This window comes from Felis catus, chromosome B2, assembly GCF_018350175.1.
Source record: "Felis catus isolate Fca126 chromosome B2, F.catus_Fca126_mat1.0, whole genome shotgun sequence".
In the NCBI taxonomy this organism is placed as follows: Eukaryota; Metazoa; Chordata; class Mammalia; order Carnivora; family Felidae; genus Felis; species Felis catus.
In genome coordinates, this window is record NC_058372.1 from 96,468,034 (window position 1) to 96,490,633 (window position 22,600).

The 22,600-nt window shown below is 36.9% G+C and overlaps 1 protein-coding gene and 1 pseudogene across 4 annotated transcripts in view; both read right to left on the bottom strand.

The window, feature by feature from the left end:
- The window catches only part of PDSS2 (decaprenyl diphosphate synthase subunit 2), a 288,760-nt gene that overhangs the window by 251,528 nt on the left and 14,632 nt on the right, over nt 1-22,600 (bottom strand). The window lies entirely within an intron of this gene.
- LOC109499819 lies at nt 17,461-21,782 on the bottom strand (annotated as a pseudogene).

The following is a 22,600-nucleotide window of genomic DNA, read 5'->3' on the forward strand; positions in this document are numbered from 1 at the left end:
TACTATATGGAGTATTTACTCAGCCATAAAATAGAATGAAATTCTGAGACACGCTACAACATGGATGAACCTTGAAAACATTATGCTAAGTAAGCCAAAAGGACAAACACTGTACAAATCCACTTACATGAGGTATCTATAGGCAAACTCATAAAGACAGGAAGCAGAACAAACATTACCAGGTCTGGGGCGAGGTGGGGGGAAATGAGGAGTTATTATTTAATGATCACAGAGTTTCTATTTGAGATGATGAAAAAGTTCTGCAAATGGACAGTGGGGATGGTTGCAACCAGTATTGTAACATACTGAATGTCAGTGAATTGTACACATAAAAATAGTTATGAGTTTTATATTCTGTATATTTTACCACAATAAAAAACATAGAAAAAATTTAGAGTTTTGGAGCTATGAGGAATTTTTAGTTTTCTCTGCCATTAATCAACTTGTCAACTTATTAGTTACAGGTTATTTTCCCTTTAAAAACTCTTCTTGAAAAAAAATAAAGTCAAACACCTTCATCAACAGGTAACATATTTCAACAAACTTAGAGAATTATAGGAAGCTCCAGAAAACAGTAAAACCAGCCCTGATTGGGTGGTACTGCAGTTCTTATTAAACGGTTACTTAACTGTCTTATACTGATTTCTATAAGACATCCACTGCCATTTAAAAAATCTCATTTGCCAGGAGAGAAGACCAAAGACTCCTTTGATCAGGATGGCACTGGGACTGTATACCTGAATTAGCTCAGCAGACCACGGATTTTTAGCCTCCATTACCCTTAACCATATAGTGTTCTCCCCACCCCACCCCACCCCCCCCCCCCCCGCCCCCACACACACCTGGGATCACAATCTTAAATGCCTGAAGAATCCAGAAGCCAGGCAAGGAATATAAATTAATGAAGAGGGCGAATCTCGGATAACAGGGGAAGTCAGAAGCAGCTACGGCAGCCTGAAGTGCATCTGCCACACCAGCGAGCACTGCCAGTTGATGCCACATGATAATGCTCATCCACTGTTGCTATGCCTTCTGGATTTTAAAAAAGGCAGGAAATTGATTTTTCAACTTACTCTACAAGCTGAGCAAAACAGATCTGAGATCCCCAAGTAGCCTACAGACCATCCACTTTCTGCTTTGGGCCTCCATGCACATTCTTCTCCAAGCCATGAAGGAAAACAAAGGGAGAAACAATACTTCCTAGTTATGTGTATCTCAGTTTGGATCTAAGGACTATAATTCCCTAACAGCAAGGCAGCAGGCAGCATTCAAGAAATATAAAATAAAGAAACCAAAAGAATAAAACAAAAAGGCAACATTTTTATAGAAGCATAAACCACTTGATTTATTTACTTGTAATGTGTTTATTGTGTGTAAATTGTATTTCAATAATTTTCATTTATTTTTTTAATTAAAGTACAATTAACATACAATGTTATATTAGTTTCAGGTGTGCAATATTATGAGTCAACAATTCTATACATTGCTCAGCGTTCACCACAATACGTGGAATCATCATCTGTCATCAAACATTACTGACCAGATTTGCTATGCTGTCCTTTTCATCTCTATGACTTATTTATTTTGTAACTGGAAGTTTGTACTTCTTAATCCCCTTTATCTACTTCACCCATCTTCCCACTCACCTCCCCTCTGGCAACCACCCGTTTATTCTCTATATTTAAGAGGTCTGGGTTTTTGTTTGTTTGTTCGTTTTGGTCTTGTTTTGTTTCTTAAATTACACAGATCAGTAAAATCATATGGTATTTGTCTTTTTCTGTTTGACTTATTTCACTCAGCACAATATCCTCTAGGTCCATCCATGTTGTTGTAAATCACAAGATCTCATTCTGTTTCATGGCTGAGTAATATTCTAATGTAAATATATACCATATCTTCTCTATCCATTCATCTATCATCTATCGACACTTGGGTTGCTTCCATATCTTGGCTACTGTAAATAATACTGCAATAACACAGGGCTGCCTTTACCTCTTCAAATTAATGTTTTCAAAAGATAACCAGTAGTGGAATTACTGGGTATGGTATTTCTATTTTTAACTTTTTTGAGGAACCTCCATACTGTTTTCCATAGTGGCTGCACCAATTTGCATTTCCACCAACAAATGCACAAGGGTTCCTTTTTTTTCATAACCTCACCAACATTTGTCATTTCTTATCTGATTCTAGTTATTATGACAGTGTAAGGTGATATCTCACTGTGGTTTTAATTTGGATTTCAAAAAGGCAATTTTCTTAATGCTTACTTAATATATGAAAAGTAAAAACCTGGCACTTAAAGTATATGTTAAAATAATCTACCAGCCTTGGGTGGCTCAGTCGGTTAAGCTTCTGACTCTTGATTTCAGCTCAGGTCATGATCTCACGCTTTGTAAGTTCAAGCTCCGCCCTGGGCTCTGTGCAGACAGTGCGGGGCCTGCTTGGGATTCTCTCTCTCTCTCCCTCTCTCTCTCTGCCCCTACCCCACTCTCAAAATAAATAAGCATTAAATAAAATAAAATAAAATAGGTAAAAAAAAAAAAAAATAATAATAATAATCTACCAGCTTTCAAAAATGTGAAGAACTGAGATGAGGCCGTGACAACTGGAGAACACTGGAAGAAAATATGAAGCAGCTACAATATAATTTTTAAACTCTTCAAAGCCACCCTACAAATCACATGATAGAGAATATGACCCTAGTGATCGACAATAAGTTGTTCCCTTTGCCATAATGTGAAATGTCTATTGTATCATCTTGGCTCTCATTGTCTTGTATTCTACCTGAATTTTACAAGTTTGGTTAATACAACAAATATAGAACTGCAACTGTATATATTAATTCCCAGATTCCAACTGAAAATTTCATTTTTTTTTTAGTTTATTTATTTTGAGAGAGAGAGCGTGCATGTGAGAGAGTGAGCAGGGGAAGGGCAGAGAGACAGGAAGACAAAGAATCCCAAGCAGTCTCTGCTCAGTCAGAGCAGAGCCCAACGTGGGGCTCAATCCCACAAACCATGAGATCATGACCTGAGCCAAAATCAGGAGTTGGACGCTTAACTGACTGAGCCATCCAGGCACCCCTCCAATTGAAAAATTCTATTTTGTATTTTTCTAATTAAAACTGCCAGCTATTTGATTAAAAAAAAAAAAAGAACCGAACTGAACTGAAAAGATGAAAAAATATTTTGGCAAAAAAGCTGCTTTCTTGCAGTTTGTCTTAGATACAGTAACTAAGAATAGTAGAGGAATAAAAGCTATTTTATTTCTCTTTTCACAGACTACTCTTTTCTGAAGGTAACCCTTTCTCTTGCCAAGGAGAGTCAGAATTCTTCCTTAAATTTTATCCACCTAATTCACAAACAGTTATCATTTCCTTCTGTAAAAACAAGACAATACATAGCAGGATCTAGTTAGCATCATATGTTTATATGCTATCATGCTAAGCACATAATATGTATCATATTATTTAATGCTCACTACCCTAGGAAATAGGTACTTTTATCTCCGAACAAAGTGGACATGGTCCCTGCTCTCAAGAGGCTTACTTTCTAGTGGGAAAGACTAGAAACAATCCTAACAAAGAATGCACAACTGCATTTATAACCAGAATTAGAAAGGAGATGAACAAGGTGCTACTAATGAATGGAAAACTTGACCTTTGTCAAGGAGACTTCTCTGCAGAAGTAACATACTGTCAAGATCAAATGATAAGCACATTTTAACTAGGTAAAGTCTCCCAGCTAGAGGAATAGCATGAGTAAAGGCCTTGTAAGAGAAGGAAACAATGAATTTGAGATAGGAAAAAAAAAGTCAAAGTGGCCAAAGCAGAGAGAACAAGGGGAAGCATGCTGTGTGGTAAGGCTGAAGAAACAAGCTATCTAGGGCCTTGCTATTCACATTAGAAGTTTCAATCCTCAGAGCAACAGAAACTGCTAAAGTTACGACGGGGCGAGAGGATGATCAGATTTGTATTTTTAAATCAAAAGAATATAAAATAAAAAGGTATACTGACACTCCCAACCTGTCACACTATTTACCTTTCTCCACCCCCACAGGTAATCAGTCTTCGTCTTTCTTATGTGTTGCGTACATCCTGATATCAGTACACACACACACACACACACACACACACATACACACACACACTTCCCTCCTTTCTTACACAAAAGACAGTAGGCTATACATATTGTTCTGTACCTTGAGTTTTTTGTTTAATATATTCATTTCTTTAAAAAAAATCTTTTTTAAAAAATGTTTATTCATTTTTGAGAGACAGAGCACAAGCAGGAGTGGGGTGGAGAGAGCAGGGGGACACAGAATCCAAAACAGGCCCCAGGCTCTGAGCTGTCAGCACAGAGCCCGACATGGGGCTCAAACCCACAAACTGCAAGATCATGACCTGAGCCAAAGTCAGAAGCTCAACCAACAGAGCCACTCACGTGCCCCTAATATATCCATTTCTTTTTTGCAACTCATAGCATTCCACTGTTAGGATGTACTATGATTTATTTAACCAGTCCCCTGTGGATGAGAAGAAAAAGCCCAACAGCTACTATTGGATTTTGCTATTACACCCTTATAAGTAGGATTGCTGGGTTATAGGATAAATGCATTTGTAATTTGGAAAACATTGCTAAATTGTGCACTCCTATCAAAATGTATGAAAATGCCTGGACAACTGATTGATTTATCAAACTCAGATTTTTACCAATGTGTTAGGTAAGAAACTGTATTTTGTTGACATTTTAATTTGCATTTCTCCTTTTTAGGTAAGTTTGAGCATTCTTCCATATGTTTAAGAGCCATCTATACTATCTGTTCATGTCCTTAGCTCATTTTTCTATTATGTTTCTATGAACTCTTAAAAAAATTTTTTTTAAGTTTATTTATCTTGAGAGAGAGAGAGAGTACAAGAGAGAAAGTACAAGGGAGGGAGGCCAGAGAAAGAGGGAAAGAGAAAGAATCCTAAGCAGGCTCCGCACTGACAGCACGGAGCATGATGTGGAGCTAGAACTCACAAACCATGAGATCATGACCTGAGCTGAGACCAAGAGTCAGTTGTTTAACCGACTAAGCCATCCAGATGCCCCTATGAGCTCCTAATACATATATATGACTGTAATATTAGTGGCAATTTTTTTTCAATTTCTATTTCTCTTTATTAAAAAGTTTTGAGATAACTAATATAAAACATTGTATCAGTTTTATATCAAATTAACAATTTGATATGTGTGTATATTGCAAATTAATTACCACAATGAGACTAGTTAACATGCAGTACCACACACTGTTACAATTAGTTTTTCTTTGATGAGAGCTTTGAAGATCTACTCTCTTAGCAACTTTCAAATATACAGTATTGTTAACATGTCATCATGCTATATACTACATTCCTAGAACTTAATTATTTTATAATTAGAAGTACATACATTTGGACTACCTTCATCCACTCTGCCCACCCCCTACCTCTCTGCAAACCACCCATCTGTTCTTTGTTCCCATGAGCTGGTTTGGTTTTGGCTTTGTTTTTTTCATATATAAATGAGATTTCATATATATTTCATATTCATTTCATATATAGATTTCATATATAAATGAGATATAAATGAGAGAAATGAGATTACACAGGATTTGTCTTTCACAGTCATATTTCACTTAGCATAATGCCCTCAAGGTCCACTCATATCATCACAAATAGGATTCCTTTTTATGGCTGAATAATATTCCATTATCTATACACCACATATTCTTTGCCCATTCATCCTTTGATGGGCACTTAGGTTGTTTCCATGTCTTGGCTACTGTAAATAATGCCGCAACAAACATGAGGGTACGGATATCTTTCTGAGATAGCGATTTCATTTACTTGAGATAAATACCCAGCAGTGGAATTGCTGAATCATATGGTAATTATATTTTTAATCTTCTAAGAAACCTCTATATTGTTTTCCATAGTGGGATACACAAATTTACAACAGTGCACAAGGATTCCATTTTCTCCACATCCTGACCAACACTTGTTATTTCCTGTATTTTTTATAATAGCTATTCTAACAGGTATGAGATGATATCTTTTTGTGGTTTTGATTTACTTTTCCCTGATGATTAGTAATGTGGAGCACCTTTTCATGTACCTGATGGCGACTTGTATGTCTTTCTTGGAAGAATGTCTCATCAGGTCCTCTATCCGTTGTTAAATCATATTTTTTTCTATTGAGTTGTGTAATTTCTTTATACATTTTAAATATCAATCCCTTATCAGATACATGATTTTGCAAATATTTTCTCCCATTCCCTTTTCATTGTGTTGATAGTTTCCTTTGTTGTACAAAAGCTTTTTAGTTTGATGTAGTCCCACTTGTTTATTTATTGTTTTTGTTGCCTTTGCTTTTGGTGTCAAATCCAAAAAACTAATGCCAAGACCAATGTCAAGAGCTAAGCTTCTCCTATGTTTTCTTCTAGGAGTTTTATGGTTTCAGGTTTTATGTCCAAGTCTTTATTTTGAGTTAATTTTTGTGTAACGGTGTAAGATGACTGTTCATTTTTCCCAGCACCATTTATTAAAGAGACTATCCTTGCCCCATTGTATATTCTTGGCTCCTTTGTTGTAAATTAATTGACCTTGTATGGTTTTCTGGGCCTTGTATGGGTTTATTTCTGGGCTCTCTATTCTGTTCCACTGATCAATGTCTATTTTTACCACACTGTTTTGATTACAGTAATTCTGAAATGTAGTTTGAAATCAGGAATGGTGATGCCTCTAGCTTTGTTCTTCTTCTTTTAATGTTTATTTTTATTTTTGAGAGAGAGAGCATGAACAGGGGAGGCACAAAGAGGGAGGGAGACAGAGGATCCAAAGCATGCTCCGCAGTGACAGCAGCAAGCCTGATACAGGGCTCAAACTCACAAACCATGAATGAGATCATGACCTAAGCTAAAATCAAGAGTCGGATGCTCAATTGACTCAGCCACCCAGGTGCCCCTAGCTTTGTTCTTCTTAAGACTGCTTAGCTATTTGGGGTCTTTGGTGGTTCCATACAAATTTTAGGATTGTTTTTAAATTTCTGTAAAAATTCTATTGGAATTTTGATAGAGATTGCAATGAATCTTGTATTTTTCTTCTGACTTTGCTTATGGTGAATTTTGGCCATACTGATCTTTAACAGGAAAATTAGGGGCACCTGGCTGGCTCAGCTGGTAGAGCATGCAACTCTTGATCTCAGGGTTGTGAGTTCAAGCCCCACGACGGGTGTAGAGAGTACTTAAAAATACAATCTTTAAAAATAAGGGGGTGCCTGGTGGCTCCGTTAAGCATCCAACTCTTGATTTTGGCTCAGGTCATAATCTTGCAGCTCATAAGATGGAGCCCCATGGAATCTCTCTCTGCCCCTCCCTCACATACACTCACTTCTCTCTCTCAAAATAAATAAACAAAAAAAATTTTTTTTAATCTTTAAAAATAAATAATAAAAAGACAAATTAACCAATCTTTTGACTTTGTGATTTTGAGTCAGAATTTTAGAAAGGCTTTATAACTCTAATGTTATCATTAAATTCTCCCATGGTTTCATGTTTTATGTTTAGATCTCTGACCAATCTCGAGTTTATCCAAGTGCACAACATTAAGTAGGGACTTCACAATCTCTTTCTAGATGGCTACAGTTAAAACAATACCATTTATTAGAATCCATCCTTCCACTGATATAAGATACTGTTTTTACCATACATATCCTAAGTTGCTATATTTTCTAGTCTATTTCTGAATTTTCAATTCTACTCTATTAGTCTGTCAATTCATGCACCAGTACAACATTGCTTTAATTAAGAATTTATGGCATATTTTAACATCTGGAAGAGCTAGTCCCTAGCTAGTCCCTAGCTTAGTCCCTAGCTAGTCCCTAGCTTAGGCTAGTCCCTAGCCTAGATTTAGTGATATGGGGGTCATTAGTGATCTTGGTAAGATCTATTTGGGGGAGTATTTCATAACTTATAGGCTGGAAGCCAAAGTGGGACTTACATTCCAGTATGGTCAAATATAAGCAACTATTTTGCTCTGATTTGATCCTAAAAGGGTCTTGCTGAAAGTCAAAACGCCATGAAATTCAGAATATAACTGAATAGTTATTATTCCTAAAATGGAGTTCAAACATAGTCATAAAAAGGGGTTCTTGAATAATTCATATAGTAACTGCTACAGAGCGAAGAGGATGGCAAACATGAAGTAAATTTTCTCCAAAACAAACTAGGCCACAGCTTCAGAGAAGGATGTGGCTTGGAGTGAGCCCTGCTAATATTCTCAAGCACAGCCAGAGAACCACATGAAATAGGTAGCGGCCTGAATAGGATGCACAAAACAAGCCCCTGGCTGCTCAGAACTACATACTTCCTTCTGAACCTTGTCAAGATCCTACTCTCTCCCTCCCCTCAATCTGATCTCAAAACACTAAATATGGTCTCTTTTGGGTTAGTTCCAACAGAAGCATCTAAGGCTTCCCTGGTAGAAAAGAGTAAAAATTATTACTAATTCCCTCCTAATATTCAGACAAGACAGCACACAGAATCTAGCTTTGAGGAGACAAGCAAGAGGGTTCCAGGAACAGAGGACCCCATAAAATAGTAACAATGCCTTGGTCAGATCCAAAGTGGGGTTGAACAGGCCCTAAGGAGAATATCCTATGGGAAACTCCAGAAACCTGGGTCTGTGTGAGGGTGGAGAACATACAGGGAAAAAAAGCAAGACATTTAAGGGACATAATCACAGAATCTTAAGAGTAGACCTTAAACATCACCTGGCTCAGAGAGAATACTTAAACAAAAAGTAAAGAAGAAAGGTGATTTTACCACTCATATTGAAGCCAAATAAAACGAAAACTCTCAAATGGAAGTGATTAAGCAATTTCCAGGTAAAAAAAATTTTTTAGTTATATTTTCTGCAGAAATCTTCAGAACGTAAAGAACTTCCAAGCCCCCTAAGTTGATTTGCATGCCAAAACAAATTCCCAATGTGGAAAAAGAGGGTAAGTAAAATCTTTTTACCTTCCTTTTTAATTCAAATTTGGTCCAAGAATGGAAACAAAAAATCACAGCACTGAAATGCAGAAATTCCAGGTCCCTTCTACCACTTATCAGCTGTACAATTATGGACACATTGGTTGTGAGCATTATACTAAAAGCACTAGTGAGGGGTCTTCTAGGTGTAAGATCCTTGTTCATAAAAAAGGGGATACTCTCAGATAGGAATTATTATCACCTACTGTTAACAGCTACTGCTACAAACTTCTAAATTATTCTGTGGAAACAGTGCCAGAGGATGTTCATTCTTAAGTAGTAGAATTAAAGAAGGTACTGCACCAGAAAACCCACGCCCAGATAAGATTCTCTGCACAAGGTTGTCTCCAAACAAAATAACAGGGGCTAGCTGTTGTTTCATCTTAATTTGCATACTCCATTTTGGAACCAGGGGGAAGTAATACAGGATATTAAAGGATGTGGTGGCTATTCTGTGGGGCAAACCCTTTCTTTATAGAATTAGAATTGTGCTAGTTCTTATCGGGGTAGCAGGAAATAAATCACATATTAGTATGTTATGGTGACAGTTTATTCTATTTACTGTAACTGGAGAAAAATGCATTTTACTCCTATGGTAAAGTAACAGAACTCTGTTCCCAGGCATGAACCTAACACATATTTCAAGAGAAAGAATTGGTAAGCACAGGATGCCACCAACTTACAGCAGGCAGGGTAGGGGCATATAAGCCACGAAACGGGAGGCAAACAGAAAAGAAGCCCAGTGCAGGCATTTGAGCGTAATAATATAATAGCAATCTAGAAGATGAACGGTTCATGTTGTTTATGATTACAGACTGATTATTCCTCTAAGTGCAAAGGCTATCCAATAAGTCATATCTGGGTTGATTTGTTAGCAAGGTACTTTCACTAGATAATAAATTAGAATGTAATTAAAGTGCATTCTGTCTGTTTATCATAGACTAGGATAGCTTACTATAATTCTCAATTATCTGCATGAACACACAACATGACAGCATGGTGAATAAACCTTCTAGCAAAGGGCAATAAACATCTAAGGACTGTACTACAATTGTTAGATTTCTCCTCCAGTCCTTTTAAAAATTTGCTCCTAATTTTGATAAATTATACAAACAGAATCAAATTAATTTGGTACTTGCTTGGTACCGTAAGTCATATGGTAAGTCTGGACTCATTAAGTCCCTGAACCTCTTAGCTTGCTAGCAATTTGCTAAGGGCAGTGACTAAATCATGAAATAAGTAAAAGAAAACAACTGAATACCACAAACCTTTGTCAGGTGAAAACGTAAACATAGCAAAATAAAAGAATCACAAAGGGAAAAACAGATCAGAACAATTTAAAATTTTTAAATGTGTGTTTTAAAAAAGATTTGTAGCGGGGCACCTGGGTGGCTCAGTCGGTTGAGCATCTGACTTCGGCTCAGGTCATGATCTCACAGTCTGTGAGTTCGAGCCCCACGTCGGGCTCTGTGCCAACAGCTCAGAGCCTGGAGCCTGCTTCGGATTCTGTGTCTCCCTCTCTCTCTGCCCCTCCCCCGCTCATGCTCTGTCTCTCTCTCTGTCAAAAATAAACATTAAAAAAATTTTTTTAATTAAAAAAATAATAAAAAAGATTTGTAGCATGTAAGTCAGTAGTTCCACCATATAAAGTTGTCTTACAGATTTTTTGTTGGTTTCAAATCTTTATTTAAATTCTAGTTAGTTAACATGCAGTATAATGTTGGTTTCAGGAGTAGAATTTATGATTCATCACTTACAAAAGATATCTTAAAGATTAATAAATAAATCATACTATAAGAAATAAATGAACAAAACATGCAAAGAGAAATAAACAGAAATATGGGGAAAATTTGCAAGTAGATTAAATTTAAATCAGGACAACACTTTTTCACCTATCTTTTTAGTAAAAAGTCTTTTTCTAATGATAATGACCAATATTGGCAAAGATATAAAGGCACCCATACTGTTCTCTTACATTGCTGATAGTGTTGCAAATCAATTAGAACTCTTCAAAAATACAACTTTGGAGTTTGAGTTAAACACTATAAAAAGGTTTATAATATTTAAGTACTTCCACCCACATCATGGGATCTATCTAATAAATAAAAACACTTATCACACTTGATCTATCAATAGGAGTCTGAAATAACATAAAAATCCAACAACAGGGTGAAGACAATGTAAAATATGGCATAATCATGGATGGACTATTATGCAGCTATTCAAAATGATGGTTATGAGGACTAAGCAGGAAAGAATAAAAACTGTACATGCAAGGTGATCACATTCTAATAAAAATATGCACATTAAAGACTAGTAAGGAAAAGACCAAAGTGACGATCTTTGTGTTAAGCTCGTATGGTAGGCCTAATAAATGCCCTCCTGTCCCAAAAGATGTCCAGGTCCTAATCCCTGGAAGCTGTGAATGTTACTTTACTTGGCAAAGGGACGTTACTGATGTGATTAAGTTAATGATCGTGAGATCAGGGGATTATCCTGGATTACCTGTATGGGCTCAATATAATCACAAGGATCCTCATAAGGGAGTCAGGAGGGTCAGAGTCAGAAAAGGAGATGTGACAACAGAGGCAGAGAGGTTGGAGTGATGTGGACACAAGCCTTTCAAAAAAGGTGGGCAGCCTCTAGAAGTAGCAAAAGGCAAGGAATGGATTCTCTCTTGAGTATCCAGAAGGAATTCAGCTCTGTTGACATCCTGATTTCAGCCCCCTAAGACCCATTTAGGACTTCTGATCTCCAGGAAAGTAAGATAATAAACTTGTGTTGTTTAAAGCCAGTAAGTCTGTGGTAATTTGTTAAAACAGCAACAGGAAACTAACATAGATGGTAAGACTGCCCTTTCTAAACTCTCTGCAATGTTCACATTACTTTTCTTACTGCATTCTAATATACAAATTCAGCTAAAATGTAAGATTCTAGATGAAAACTTACTCTGTTGCAGAGGTTCTCAATCCTGGTTGCATATTAGTATCAAGTATTCACTTTTCTTTTTAAAAAAAAAATTTTTTTAACGTTTATTTATTTTTGAGACAGAAAGAGAAAGAGGATGAACAGGGGAGGGTCATTAAGAGGGAGACACAGAATCCAAAACAGGCTCCAGGCTCTGAGCTGTCAGCAGAGCCCGACGCGGGGCTCGAACTCACGGACCGTGAGATCATGACCTGAGCCGGAGTCGGCCGCTTATCCGACTGAGCCACCCAGGCGCCCCAAGTATTCACTTTTCAAGAAGAAGAAGAAGAAAAAAAGAATACCAACGCCACAGTTTTTCATCATTCCCAGAGATTCTGATTTAGCTTTTGTTAGGCACAAACATCAGTACTGTGTTAAAGCCCCACATGCTAATGTGCAGCCGGGGTTGAGAACTACTACTCTGGTATATCAACTCCCGGCTGACAAGTTTCTCTAACCCAAAGCAAAGATGTTTATCAGCCTACAACTACATTTCTTTCAAGAATTCTGCAAATGAGGACACTCAGCAACAGTCTCTCTTAGGTCTAGAACCTGTATCCTAGTTTAAGTAACACTATCAAAGGAAAAAAAAATCACTTCCTCTTCCTCAATTGTTTCTCATTTCTGGAGTTCAAAGGACTCTTCAGAGGTAAAGTGCTCCAAGAAAAAGGTTCTTCCTAGCTGTTACCCAAGGCCCCATATTCAAATGAGAATAGTTCACAAGAAGTATTGCTTCCTTCCCTTTTTTACTGACAACTGACTTTATTATAAGCCCACTAAAATAATGTAAGTTATTTAGTCTTTGAATTTTTTTTTTTTTTACAGTATACTGTTTAAATGAGGTTGACTGGCCAAGAGGAGTCTGTCAAATTCCTCTGACAATGTGTTCTCTGATGTCATATTTTCCCTCCACTTCCAGGTATCAAGCAAGCCATATGTTATTAAACACAAACACACACACACAGACACTTTAGTATGTTTGTGAGCAAATGTCTAACTTAGTTTTCAAATGTGAGGTTCTCAGCTATAGAGAAATTATTGATAAAGTCTTCTACATCTCTCCGTCAACTAATAGCACCACTTCATATTCTTTTAGCAGCAAAATCCACATATGAGAGACATCGTTATCAACCAAGTGTGTCCAAAGATTGATCTCCATAGCAACTGCAACTCTGCCACATGTAGTGTATAAGGCATCAGAGTTAACACCACATGCACACTATGTGTTGGAATTATGTAGTCCAGACTGTGGTTGCTGTAGAAACCTAAACCCAAGTCCCTGACAACAGTGGATAAAATGAAAACAACAACAGAAGGGTCCTTGAGTACTTAGCCATCTACTCCTTTGCTTTCAAACAAGATAGTGCCACTTTAAACACTGTACAATAGTCTTACTGATATCACGAAAGGAATATTTTCTACAAAAATAATGTTTAATGATGTCATGTTTCTGCTTAACATTAGAAACTATTTCCTATTCCCTAAAAAATCCTTTCTCCCACCCTGTGCTCAGCTGGGGTGCAGAAATGGTGTTTAACATTAGGAACTATTTCCTATTCCCTAAAAAAAATCCTTTCTCTCACCCTGTGCTCAGTTGGGGTGCAGAAGAGGTGCAAGGTTCTGCTGCCACCACCACAAAAACTATGACAGATACAAACCAATTTATTCTAAAATAATCATGAAAAAAGAAGAATAAAGTAGGAGGAGCCACTTTATCTGATGTTAAGTCCTACTACATAGCCATTGAAATCAAGACAGTGCGGTACTGGCAGAAGAGAAAGGTATAGATCAGTGAAATAGAGAATCCAGAAATGGATCAATACAAATACACCAAGTGAACTTTGACAGAGGTGCAACAGCAGTTCAATGGAGGAAGGGTAGTCTTTTCAACAAATTGTGCTGGAATAACTAGACATTCACAGACAGGAAAAAGAAAATAAGAACCTTGACTTAAAATATGCTATATGCACAAAATCAATGCAAAATCGATCATGGATTTAAATAAAAACCATGACACCTTTTGGGATGAGCACTGGGTGTTGTATGGAAAAACCAATTTGACAATAAATTCCATATATTGAAAAAAATACAAAAAATAAAAAAAATAAAGTACTCTGAGTACAAAAAAAAATAAACAATTCTAGTTTTAAAAATAAATAAATAAATAAATAAATAAATAAATAAATAAATAACATGAAACTATAAAACTTTTAGAAGAAAATATAGGAGAACATCTGTGGGACCTAGGGCTAGGGAAAGACATCACATCAAATTTAGGAGGACAAACATCCAACCAAACAGAATAATGAATCATATTATGGTATATCCACACAATGGAATACCATGTAGTTGTTAAAAATTTAAAAGCAATTCTCTATATACTGCTATATAAACAGAAACACACACATGGGCAAACTCACTTTTATAGTCTTTAAAAAAAAATTTATTCGTTTATTTTTTTGAGAGAGAGAGAGAGAGAGAGAGAGAGAGAGAGAGAGAGAGAGCAGGGGAGGGGGCAGAGAAAGAGGGAAGAGAGAGAATCCTAAACAGGGTCCACACTGTCAGCGCAGAACCCGATGTGAGGCTTGAACTAAAGAACCGTGAGAGCCGAAATCAAGAGTCAGACGCTTAACTGACTGAGCCACCCAGGTGCCCCTTCACTTTTATAGTCTTGAAGGCTGTACACCAAAATAGTAATACTAGCTATCTCTGAGTGGTAAGATTATGGGTACTTTTAAAATGAATTTCTGGGCCGCCTGGGTGGCTCAGTCGGTTAAGCGGCCGACTTTGGCTCAGGTCATGATCTCGCGGTCTGTGAGTTCGAGCCCCTTGTCAGGCTCTGTGCTGACACCTCAGAGCCTGGAGCCTGTTTCAGATTCTGTGTCTCCCTCTCTCTGACCCTCCCCCGTTCATGCTTTGTCTCTGTCTCAAAAAAAAAAAAAATAAACGTTAAAAAAAAAAAATTAAAATGAATTTCTGTGCTAACAGGGACATGTTTTATGTAAGAACGAGATTAAATTTTTAAAATCAAGTAACACACACCAAAGAAGGCTCTTTTCAACTAGAGATTTTTATATACAATAAAACCTACTTGATGATTTCGTCTCCCAGGAAAAAATAAAACTACTCTCTCTGATATAGCAACATTTGCTTTTTCTCTCTGATTCCTCCAGGTTCCTGAAAAGATATTGTTCATTTCTAGTCTGAAAACAAAACCTGACCAGATTTGCTTGAAAAAACAATCCATGCAACCCAAGGACTGTGTATGCCCATTCACCATAAATTTGATAATCTCTACATTTCTATCATATCTACCTATAAATAGCCATGAGTACGGATTTAGATATTTTTAAATAGATAATTTATTAAAATGTACTCAACAAGTGTACTCTACAATAAAGGAAAGAGGGACAGGAAAAAGAGAAAAGACAATACAATGACAAGAATATTAATATCATCTTCCTTAACTTGGTCTTGAGAAAAATACAATCACTTTAGTTTTGAGGATAAGAGAGAAAGAAGGCATATAAAAAATCTCTTCCTCTTTATATTGGTAATTTGTATGAAGATCAGAATCTCTGAAAGCTTATTTGATGCTCTGTAGTTACCAGAGCTTTCTGAGCAGTTGGAAGTCAAGGTTTCTGAAGTAGAGACACATGACTCCTTTGTGTGTGTTCTTTTCCTCAAACTGCTTAAAATGTCCAAATTTAATAATACAACACTGCTTCTTTCACCGTGAATATCCTGGATGGCATCACTTTCTCTATGCCTTCCAGAGCTTTAAAAACGTTTTGTTTCTGTTTTATAGGCCTGAATTAAGGGAACTTACAAAGATGGTGAAATCGTCAAGAGGTTTTTTTCAGGTTCATTAAGTTAAAGTTCTCCAACATGGTTAACTGCTAATTTTGTCCCAAAATTAACATGATCCTAACTCTGCTCTTCCTGAATTCCCCATATGGTATTCCAGTGAAAAGGAAGGGCAGAAATATCTTCTTCCTATTTTCCATCAATCCAAAATTCTACCGATTCTTCAAGCAGCTGCTCAAAATTCTTCCACAAAGCCCTTCACTCAGAGTAGTCTATCTCTGACCTGAACTCCTGGAACACTTAACTAAATCTCCCATTTGGCAATTACTGACAAATACGATTAAATTATTTTTATCTTACATTACCACTGTAACTTCGTATGTTTACATCTAGTTTCCTCAAGAATACTCTATGTCCTTGGAGTATAGAAACACTTTTTACCTCAATTATCTGTCACTGTGTTTTAATACACAGTTGACGGTCAATAAATATTGGTTGACTAATTGCAACAGAGCTATACCTTTCAATTCCCTTCCTTAATTGATACGTGTGTGTGTGTGTGTGTGTATGTGTGTGTGTTTTCAAGGCTTTGCTATTATTCCTCCTCCCTACTTTATGTCTTACAGGGAGAGAACTACAAAGCAGAGGCTGAAGACATAGGCTTTGAAGGGCATTGTTTTCTCTTTGTTTCCCTGTAAGAAAACTTGTTTAAACTGTGAAAAGAGAATAAAACTAAATTTATACCTTCAGCACATTGCCTTCTAAGTGAAACAACCATCATTTAACAGGAACCTTTCTAAGGGAAAAGATGAGAGAGTATCCCCTGTGCACTAATGGATTATTTTCCTCTTAAAACCTATTATGAACTCCATCAGTCTCAGTCTGCCATACTCCCAAACTCTCCACTCATGACTTGTGGGAGTCTTTATGAATTCAAAAATATTTTTACCCATCATGTGAACTCTATCTATCCAAACAAATCTTTCAGTGCCAGAAAGGCTTTATGATTAGGGGTCTATTCTTTTAAGAATATTTATACTGCCTAAATGACTCCAGATGTTTTCCTTTGGTTTTTGGTTAAGGGGGTGGGCAGGAGAGCAGAAATCAAAATGAGGACCCTCCCAATTAGAATGTTTGCCATTCCAGCCTAAATGAGCCCTTTCTTATATTTCTGCTTGGATGTTCCAGAATTTAAACTCATGACACTCATGTGTAATGCCAAAATATGAGGACTTAAGATAGGACTGCTACAAAAAAAAAAAAAAAAAAAAAAAAAAAAAAAAAAAAAAAGATTTGTGGATAGCTTACACCTAAATTATTTTTACAAATCACAATCATATGAAACAGGAATTGCTTCCTGCATTTGTAATGAATTTGCCAACAGTACAAAGCACTACTTGGAGACAGCTGTTTTTGATAGAGGAACATATTATGGAACAACAAATTCTACATTTTTTGCAGAAGTTGTACACCTGTTGATCACAATTTGTTCTCAAATTCTTAATCTGCAATATCTGGAAGCTAATAAAAATTAAATATATATATATATATATATACACACACACACACACACACACACACATATACACACTTAATTTTTTAAATTTTTATATAGTTCAAATCAGTGTGCCAGGTTCATTTCAGCCTCTTGACTGCCAGATCTGGGGGCAGGGGCTACTTCAGTTTCTCTGCCTTCTCTCTGCCTGTGATGACCAAGGTCAAAGGGTATCTGCTGCATCGAACTTTAAACTTCACATTATACTTATTTTTCTTGATCTTGACAGATCTGGCATCCTTTCACCTGGCTATGAGCGGAAAGCCCTTGATTTCTTCAACTTTATGAGGCATGGCTACGAGGGGCACAGGGGAGCTTGTGGCTGGCACAGCAAGTGGCAAGAAACAAGGATGTTATGTTACTCTTCTCAGTGAAGGAAGAATGTTATGGTACTCTTCTCGGTGTTTTTAAGAAGGTGTATGCCAAGCCCATGGAAGATTTCAAAGTAAAAGAATGCAAAAGTGTCTCTGCAATCCATCCCTAATAAATGTTACAGCTAGGAAAAGTCCCCCCCCCCCCTAATTTTAATCAATCCTGCTACAATTTAAGTGCATTTTTTTCTTTCTCAGTCTTTGGGAAGAGTTGATCACTATCTCCAACCATGATGCCCTATACTATGAAGAATAATATGTAAGATAAATACCATGATCTAATTAAAATAATGACTAAAGCAAAGGTCAGGAGAAAGGCAAAGTCCTCAGGTTAGGAAAGGTTTTACTCCATTCAATTAAATTCTGTGAGTACTTACTGAAGGTTTTCTATGTGTCAAGTATATGCTGGGCAATAGGACTAGAAAGACAAAATCATTTCTTTCAAAAAGATCACAGTGTTAGATACACTTCTACTGAAATCAGAGGTCCAAAATAAAGGACACAGATAGGCCAATTGATTCATGAAGTGGTTAGCTATAACTGATGCATCTCAAAAGGTAAACTGAAGAACATACGCCCAATCCTTTTTTCTCCCAGCTTTACTGAGGAATAATTGACAAATATAAATGTATATATTTAAAGTGTCAACATATGCCCAAGTCTAAAGGAAGCAGCCACCACTTGACACCAGCTGATCTAGACGATGCAGAATGAAAGCTCAATGGTATGTCCAATCTTCCGATTTTTTGAAGAGACAGACAGCTGGAAGAATGAGCAATTCAAACTGGAGAAATCAAGGAATATTTATCAAGAGTCTGTGACTCCACATCACAGAAGGATAGAACTTATCTATCTGCAGGAAACTTACTAAACTGCCATTCAGTGAGATTTCAAGACTTGCTAGGCATACAAAGAGCCATGCACCTTGCTTACAATCCATAAAACTAGACCGGGCATCACCATATCTAAACATGTGTCTTAGGCTCCTAACTACAGGGACATCTAAGAGCCCACATGGTTCCAGTGGCAGCGATGCAGTAGCAGTTTACCCACGGAGAAGAGTATACCAGAGAATTTGGGGAGATCTACTACCCCCAGATGTTTTCCCTTTACTTCTCCAAGGGTAAAAAGTGACAGTATCTTATTCATTGCTAAAATAACTTAAAGATTACAAAGCCTCTTGACATATATTATTCTCACCCATTTAAGAGACCCTGGGCTCCCTACTTTCAACTCTGTCTGGGTTTGTAACACATCGGTAGCAGCCAACTGTATTCATGTTTTGAACTCCTTTATACTAAACCAACTTCAAGAGTTCTAAAATCTAATTCAGGACCACATGTTAACCAGCAACCACTACTTTCTTCATCCTCCTAAACCATTAGTCAATCCTATTTTACTTGCAATTCATTAATGAAAATATAATTTTTTACTTTGCTTCAGAAAGGTGTTTACTTTTGCCAAGGACATTTCCTATTCTCTAGTTAGGGAAGGAGAAATAAAACTATGTTGTCACCTAGACCTTTCATTCACGATTCACAAGATAGGTATTATTATTCCCATTTTTGCTGATGAGAAAACAGGTCTGAGTAGTTAACTTGCCCAAACAGCAGCTAGTAAATGACATAAGCCAGGACTGAACCCAGGTCAGTCATCTTGCAAAACTCTGTTCTTTCCACTATACCACACAGCTTCAACTGCTAATATTTCTCATGATAACAGTCATAATACTCCACTTTCACCTTATATTTGTACAGTGCAGCGTATCCTTCAAACTCCACTCCAGTTTTGTCCTTAGTTGGCCAGGTAAACGCAGGAGTACTTTTTTTTTCCTTTTCTTTTTAAGAGAAACAGAGAGCATGAGCTGGGTAGAGGGAGACAGAGAATCTTAAGCAGGCTCCACACCCAGCACAGAGCCATACATAGGGCTTGATCCCATGACCCTGGGAACATGACCAATGCTGGAAATCAAGAATCTGGAGTACTTTTAAACTTAGATTAAAATTCTAAGAGGCGCCTGGGTGGCTCAGTTGGTAAGCGTCTGACTTCCTGACTTTGGCGTAGGTCATGATCTCATGGTTTGTGAGTTCGAGCCCTGCATCAAGCACTGCACTGACAGCGTGGAGGCTGTTTGGGATTTTCTCTCTTTTCCTCTCTCTGCCCCTCTTCACTCATGCTTTCTCTCTCAAAATAAATAAATAAACTTTAAAAAAAATTCTAAGGCCAGGACTTCCAACTTCTAGATGTTCATTTCTGGAGATCCTTTCTATGTACTCACAAAATTATATCATGCACGCTCTATTGTCACTACTGTTTTTATTTATTTTTTAAGTTTACTTATTTATTTGGAGAGAGTGAAAGTGTGAGTAGGAGGGGAGCAGAGAGAGGGAGGGAGAGCGAGAGAGAGAGAGAATTCAAAGCAGGCTCTGTGCTCTCAGAGCAAAGCCCAACATGGGGCTCAATCTCCTGAATGGTGAAATCATGATCTGAGCTGAAATCAAGAGCTGGATGCTTAACTGACTAAACCACCCAGCGCCCTGTCACTCTTGTTTTTGATCAAGGGAACTACAGAATAAAAAGTACGTGAGACAATACATAATATTTAAAAATAATAGTACTACATAAAAATCTTTTAATAAAAGCTTTATATATACTATTAGTCCTGTGAAACTAAATGACATCCCTTTTAAATATACAGCAACATAGAAGAAATAACCTAAAGTTAGAGAGAAATGGTGAGGAAGTAGCTTTATGAAGCTATTTCTATTTTGAGGATAAAATAAATTTCACTTACTTGTTGATACTGAACACTAAGATATATAGAAAGCCCCTTGTAATTATTAAATGCTATAAAGAATACATTCATGCAAATTATCAATGTTTGAAAAATTCCAAACACTACTGTTAAGTTTTTAGACTACAGTATAGTATTTACTAGACCTAGCACTAACCTCACAACTCTGGATATAAAACCAATTCAGCTGCTTAAAAAAAAAAAAATCTTTGGAGCAAATGAAATAAACTTCCAAGGAGACTCCAAAAGAATGGTAATTTTTAAAGCTATTTTTAAATATTTGTTAAAATGAAGCTTCAGTATACAAAAATAGAAAAAAATGAAAGGCTTTGAGTAGGCTTTGGTGAGTCATAGGAAGAAAAGAAATGCAGCTGCACTCCAGAAACTAAAAATTTGTATCTAGAACTTCAAATAAGTATTAAATCAGAAATAAGTATTAAATCAGAAACGACTATCTGAATGGTTAACATCTAGTGCCCACTTAAAAAATCTACTCCAAGGTATCTATTTTTAGAAAAACAGTCATTATAGTCTTCAAACCACAAGCACAGATGAATATGTTTTGGTAACTAAAGGGCCTCTATGGTGTTAAACACACACACGTAACACATAAAAATTCTGACTCCTGTAGAAGAAAAAGAAGGGACAATTATAGAATACAATAGTATTAATGAAAAGCAGTTGGCCATACAGTAGTAATGAGCAACACAAGGGAGAGATGTGGGCATCTGAATCCTAACTCATTAGAATCTAAGCACCAAGAATTAAATATTATAGCACTTCAAAACCTATGATCAACTTATCCTTACTAACTGGGCCCAGAAATAAGAACACAGAATTGTGAGTATCCCTCATCCTTGAGGGAACATTTTTAAGGGTAAAAACTCAGTCATCCCCCCCCCCTTTTTTTGAGAGAGAGAGAGAGAAAGAGAGTGCACAGAGGAGGGGCAGAGGGAGAGAGAGAATCAAACAGGCTCTACATCCAGCACGGAGCCCAATGCGGGGCTCGATCTCAGGACTGTGAGATCATGACCTGAGCCAAAATCAAGAGTCAGACAATTAACCGACTGAACCACCCAGGTGCCCCATCAGTCATCCATTATTGCCTTAAATGATTGTTAAAATATTATTTAAGTATGTATGAATATAAAAATTATAAACATTGTATTGTTACAGTTCTTATACAACTAAAATAAATAAAATTGGGACGCCTGGGTGGCTCAGTGGGTAAAGCGTCCGACTTCAGCTCGGGTCATGATCTCACGGTTTGTGGGTTTGGGCCCCACATCAGGCTCTGTGCTGACAGCTCAGATCAGAGCCTGGAGTCTGCTTCAGATTCTGTGCCTCCCCCTCTCTTTGCCCCTCCCATGCTCATGCTCTCTGTCTGTCAATAATAAACGTCAAAAAAATTTTTTTAATAAATAAATAAAAATTACAAATTGAATACAAAAGTTATTCAAGTTGTCATTAATTTACTATGACAGATGATGGTACTTGACCAGAACTAAGTTGCAATTCCCAATATGAAAATGGTTTTAACTGTCCTACTAGGTTCTTTGGAAAAAAGGAAGCCTAAGGTAAAGATGTTATTCTCTCACTTTTCTCTATTCAAACTATAAACTTCTATTCATGTAAGATACTGCTCTTATTGTGTCTCTGAATTGGGCCCAGAAGATTCTCCCTTCACTCCTGACACATGAGTAGGAGTGGTAAAGGGCACACCACAATCATTACTAACCACTTGAATGGCTCTTGCTAGGGCTAAGGATGACTTTTATCGAAAGACAAGAGATAAGTGTTGGTGAGGATATGGAGAAAAGGGAACTCTTGTGCACTGCTGGTAGGACTATAAATTGGTACAGCCATTATGGAAAACAGTATGGAGGGTCCTCAAAAAATTAAAAATGGAACTATCACATGATCCAGAAATCCCACTTCTAGGTATCTATCTGAAGGAAATGAAAACTATCTTAAAGTGATGTCTGCACTCCCATGTTCAGCATTATTCACAATAGCCAAGATATGGAAACAATTTAAGTGTTCATTGAGTGATAA